We start from the raw sequence: 6,000 nt of genomic DNA, 5'->3' as shown, positions 1-6,000 counted from the left end.
CCCCCCCCCCCTTCCCCGCCGCTTGTGGGGCCTCTGGCTGCAATGGTAGGAAGGGGCTGTCGGTAATCGCCGTGAGTAATCTCCGCCGGCCACCTCCAGCAACTGGTAGGGAAGTGTCTGGGTTTGCTTCGTGTCGGCAGAGGCCGTCCGGAGCATGAGAAACCCCACAGCGTTTCAGGGGATGGAGGGGGGGAGATTGGTCCCAGGGTCTGCCGGTGAGAAGCAACACCGGAGGAAATCTGGGTTTGGATCCGTGGGTGCTAATGAGGCTGATCCCCTTCACCTAAGCCACCCCGTCTTTTTTGGACATCGGTTCCTGGCAGGTATTAACTTATTTCTAGTCGTCAAAACGTTTCTAACAATGAAAAATGCGGTGGTGAGAATGACACGGGCCCATACTTGCAAAATGTATGTGCACAGTTCTAGCACTTGCTTCCTTGGCCAGTTTAGGGCTAAAAGGTGTAGCAGTATTGCAGGGCTAGCAACACAGAAAAGGTAAAGTCTGCTCTGATGTACCTTGTGTAATAATTTGGGGAAGGTATTGCCAGGGAAATGTTCTTACGAACAGCTATTTGTAATAATTTGCTGCTTCTGCAGTTCCCTCTGTCATTGTTGAATGCTTTAAAGTTTATGTAGTATTTTGAGCTGCTGTGGGTAAATCTGTATCTTAAAAGCCCTGCTGTCTTTTATGCAGTTTCATCCTCAGCCTAGTGAGATAAGCAGTGCTTTTAACAAAGCATTAAAGTTACGGTAGCCAGAAATACACTACACAAATTTCAGCATTCTGGGATTTAGTACCAGATCTCAAGAGAGTACTTGCACTTAACTAGGGTTACTGTTGATGTGCTTTGGGCTCCTAAGAGCAACTTGGTTAGTTAAAATGAGTTTAAGATGCAAAAAAGTGGAAGAGGGCTGAATAAGAAATGATTCTTACTGGTAAAACTAGTAATCTTATTGGATGACTTGCTAGACTGGACTCAATGGTAAGAGAGTCTGCGTGCTCAGTGTTATGAGTGAGGTTTCTCAAGGGCCTGTTGCTTTTTTGCATGTGGCCAATCATTTTCAGAAAAATCATCCCAGGAAAGGGAACGTTTACGTGTTTGTTGTGTTTAAAAATCTATTTTCCATCGAGATTGTTTGGATCACTGTATGGATAAAGTAGGCTAGTGCTAGATATTTTGTTTTATGCAGGGATTTAGTGCAAGAACTTATATTTGGAATTTTGAATGCAAGTGCCCACAGATTTTTTTATCCTTATCTGTTGCAGAGGAGGTCAGATATTTTCTTGCAAAGGAGATCGTGTCTGAAGAAGAGAAACTACTCAGGCATCATTCCATCGGTTCTAAATAAATTAACTCAAGAAGCAGACCTGGCTTATCACTGTAGTGATCTCAAAGAAAACCTTGCAGTTAAAATGGCAAACAAGATATTAGATTGCCTGAGGAATGAGACTGTAAATAATACAAAGAAAGTCAGAATGCCCTTAGCAGCCTGACCCATTACAAATATCTTGTGCAGTCACTCTTGGTCACCTGTGAAGTACCTTATGCTTGTGAGGGAGAGAATCTAGTTATATTGAAGTATGGCTGTATCTCTGGTTAGTGCAGGTGTGAATACATTGGATGGGGGTTCTTCCGAGGGAAATTGCATTGGATGCTTTGGAAGCTGCGACTGTGTAACTAAAACCTCTAGGTGTATAGCTTAAGAAATGAGAAAACCCTGTGAAGGAGATGGAACTTTCTTTTGACCACATGGTGCTGTGTTCTTACCTGTTTGTTTGAAGCATCTGATGCTTGTGGGGCAAGGAACTTGACTCGGTTACCCAATTCTTATATAATGCTGGAATGCAAGTGTAGTACTAGTCACATGAATGCTAAGTCCCTTCATAGGTGTGTAAAACATAGTACAAAATTACCACTCTTCCAACTCACGGGGAACAAGTAGTCCTAAGGAGCTACTTTGAAGTTTTTCGTCTGCAGTCTACTCCAGGTCTGTAGATACCTTTGTATGATTCAGAACTGATTCTGTTGGAAATGAAAATGTGTGTATTTTTAGACCCACAGCTTGTTTTGCTTGCAAATCTGTTGTTGAAAGGCTGGACACACATGCAGCTTTTCCTGTGAAGAGTTGTGTTTATGTGAGATACCTGTCTTGCAGGAGGAAAAGTTAACACATGTAGCTAATTGTTCCTAATCATACTCATTTCTGTCTCTAAGGGACACTGTCAACTGCCTATTAAATGGGAATAAAAGAACATATAGAAGACTGAAACAGTTATGGTTGCTGTATACGAATCATATGCTTACAAAGCAACAAAGCCCTGGAAAAGAAAATCTGTATGTCCACTTAGTACACATCTACAAAAGGACAGCCTTGTTACCAGAACAAAAATACCACAAATTGTTACAACCTCGACTGCACATGTGAGAACACCAGCCTTTATTAACCCATATTTCTGCCTTTTTGTGCGCATTCTTGAAATTAGCATGAAGGTAGAAGATTTGCATAGAACAATGAATAGAAGTGCGTGTGTTGGGATAACAAGTCCAGCTACTTCACAACAGTTACGTGAGTCTTTAAGTTGCTCTCAGGGTGTGGTTTCACACTGCAGCTAAACCAATCTAATGGTGAGTTGCTGCTGAAGAAGGTGGTTTGATCTTCCCCCTTCCCCCAGCTGTGTGCTCCTGCTGCTGCTTCTCCTTGCACAGACATTAGTGCCCGTCCCATGCTGTTGTACGCTGGCATCGGGGGCTGAGCAGGTTCAAAATTAATCACAATTTCTTGTTGATTTTAACTGTCTATCAGTTGACAGTGGGGCTGAATGAATGTCAGTACGGTCAGAAGGAAGGAGGCAGCAAAACCGTTTGCTGATGGAGGGGAAGAAGAGCACCTTCCTCTTTCTAGAGCAATTGGGTATTTCAGTTGTGACCTAGCATGGGTTTTATGGTAGCCTAAACCACAAGAAGCTGGAGCTGCCTTGTGCTGGCACTGACATTTGTTTGACAGTGAGCTGGTTCAGGGAACATGTTCAGCCAAAAGTTAGGGGGTTTTATCAAGTTATTTTTCACTTCACTCAGCTGCCTGAGCTCATGGCTTAGTTGTATGTGCATTGGTGTTTGTATCCTCCTTGCATATTTATTTCAGAAGCGTTCCTTTATCAAAGTCCTGGCCTGGTCCTGTAGACTGAATGTTAGCTGAGATTCATTAGGTGTGCTCCTAGGGGCTATCTTCTAGCTTAGCTTCATACAAAAGAAATCTAGTTGCCTATTCTGGAGTGGCTGCACAGTATGACCCAGAGCAGTGAGGGTGGCCAGAAAATTGGCTTCTAAAGCACATTTTGCATCTGCCCTAAAACACTAATGTGGGTTTGCTATTAAAGCCAGTTCTTGGTGCCTCTGTACTGGTGGTGAAGTTGCTTGTAAAAGCTACAGTCAGCCAAAAAATGTATTGTGAAGTTCATTATGTGTGCGTGGGATTAATATAATTGCTGTCCCATTTGTTCAGTTTGTAGAATTCTTATTTAGGTGATTTAATCACAGAACGCTTTATGAACTTGCACTCTTTGATTATGAATCATAGATAAGATAAGAAGCAAATCAGTTGTGCAGATGATACTTGTCTGAAATGAATGAATCAAGGCATCTTGCTTTAAAATACATTACTATAAAACAACAAATATGTGAGTATTTTCATGAGCTTTCTCTAAAATAAATGAATTTTCATCTTGTTGGCATTGTACCGCAACATTACCTGCCTTTTAGTGTTAGAAAGACTTTGAAATGATGATGAATTATACAGTTAGGCTCAGTTTCTTCAATTACAGTATGCTTGCATTAGCCCATTTGAAACCTGGTGTAAAGCATATTTTTGGGTCTTGTTAGCCAATTTCAAGCTTTTTTTTTATTTTCTGTACAGAAAACCAGGTAAGGTGCAGGCGTATGCTGTCTTCTGTAGTTCTTGGGGTGACAGCTTTTGGCAAATAATAATCACAGAACGCTTTATGAACTTGCACTCTTTGATTATGAATCATAGATAAGATAAGAAGCAAATCAGTTGTGCAGATGATACTTGTCTGAAATGAATGAATCAAGGCATCTTGCTTTAAAATACATTACTATAAAACAACAAATATGTGAGTATTTTCATGAGCTTTCTCTAAAATAAATGAATTTTCATCTTGTTGGCATTGTACCGCAACATTACCTGCCTTTTAGTGTTAGAAAGACTTTGAAATGATGATGAATTATACAGTTAGGCTCAGTTTCTTCAATTACAGTATGCTTGCATTAGCCCATTTGAAACCTGGTGTAAAGCATATTTTTGGGTCTTGTTAGCCAATTTCAAGCTTTTTTTTTATTTTCTGTACAGAAAACCAGGTAAGGTGCAGGCGTATGCTGTCTTCTGTAGTTCTTGGGGTGACAGCTTTTGGCAAATAATAGGCAACGGAGAACATGGAATGGTGGTTTCCTCAGATGTCAGAGCTCATCTGTGGCATGTGGTGCAATTGTAATTGGAATTATTGTCCTCAGATGTCAGAGCTCATCTGTGGCATGTGGTGCAATTGGAATTATTATTGCAGAACAAAATCGCAGGTTCTTGATTTAAAATTTTGGCTTCTTTGTTGGAGGATGGGTGATGAGAGAAAGAGATCTAAGAAAATACAAACTTGTTCACAGTGATTTTATTGTTGCAGTTAGTGTTTCAGTGCATTTTCCTACACAAAGAGTACCTGTTTATCAAATCAGTAGAATTTACTACGTGCCAAGTGCAAATGGAAGCTGAGCCATGCTTGGGGTTACCTGTGTGATGGAGATGTGCAGAAGACTCAACCTCGGCCTGTTTAATTTGCTGAATTATCTCTTTTCAGAGCTGGTGGGGTAAGAAGTTAAAAATCCTTATACCCTGCAAATCTCATGCCTTCCTTTCAGTGTACATTTAAAGATCTTTCAGATCTTTAAAAGAAATGTACACAGTGTAAAAAGCTTTTCTCTCCTAATACTGATCTTTACCGCAAATCTCATGCCTTCCTTTCAGTGTACATTGAAAAATACATAGCACTTTCAGAACTTTAAAAGAAATGTACACAGTGTAAAAAGCTTTTCTCCCTTAATCTGCAAACAAGCCAAAATTTTTAAAAGAGATCACTTAATTGAATGCAATCCATATATTTTGGGTTTATAGTTTCTTTCAGATCTTTAAAAGAAATGTACACAGTGTAAAAAGCTTTTCTCCCTTAATCTGCAAACAAGCCAAAATTTTTAAAAGAGATCACTTAATTGAGTCAAATCCATATATTTTGGGTTTATAGTTTTTTATGTTGAAGCTAAAATTTTGGCTTCTTTGTTGGAGGATGGGTGATGAGAGAAAGAGATCTAAGAAAATACAAACTTGTTCACAGTGATTTTATTGTTGCAGTTAGTGTTTCAGTGCATTTTCCTACACAAAGAGTACCTGTTTATCAAATCAGTAGAATTTACTACGTGCCAACTGCAAATGGAAGCTGAGCCATGCTTAGGGTTACCTGTGTGATGGAGATGTGCAGAAGACTCAACCTCGGCCTGTTTAATTTGCTGAATTATCTCTTTTCAGAGCTGGTGGGGTAAGAAGTTAAAAATCCTTATACCCTGCAAATCTCATGCCTTCCTTTCAGTGTACATTTAAAGATCTTTCAGATCTTTAAAAGAAATGTACACAGTGTAAAAAGCTTTTCTCCCTTAATCTGCAAACAAGCCAAAATTTTTAAAAGAGATCACTTAATTGAATGCAATCCATATATTTTGGGTTTATAGTTTCTTATGTTGAAGCTTACAGCTTTTTTACATGAAATTTTAAAATAAATTAGTTTAGATTTCTTCTGAGGCAATATTCACAACAGGTCCTTCCTAAGGCATTCTTCCAGTGTAGAAAAGTGTAACTATAGCATTTTTCTTATTCTTAATATTTTGTTAGCCTGAGCTAACAAAACAAAATTTGTAAGTCTGTAGCCTTTTAGGATTACAA

The 6,000-nt window shown here is 39.4% G+C and overlaps 1 protein-coding gene across 7 annotated transcripts in view; it reads left to right on the top strand.

The window, feature by feature from the left end:
* The window catches only part of REPS1 (RALBP1 associated Eps domain containing 1), a 64,457-nt gene that overhangs the window by 521 nt on the left and 57,936 nt on the right, over positions 1-6,000 (top strand). The gene's annotated exons all lie outside the window — the stretch shown is intronic.

This window comes from Calidris pugnax, unplaced genomic scaffold (genome assembly GCF_001431845.1).
Source record: "Calidris pugnax isolate Ruff unplaced genomic scaffold, ASM143184v1 scaffold57, whole genome shotgun sequence".
NCBI lineage: Eukaryota > Metazoa > Chordata > Aves > Charadriiformes > Scolopacidae > Calidris > Calidris pugnax.
Note: the sequence above shows the minus strand (reverse complement) of the source record. Positions and strands in the feature narration are given on the sequence as shown.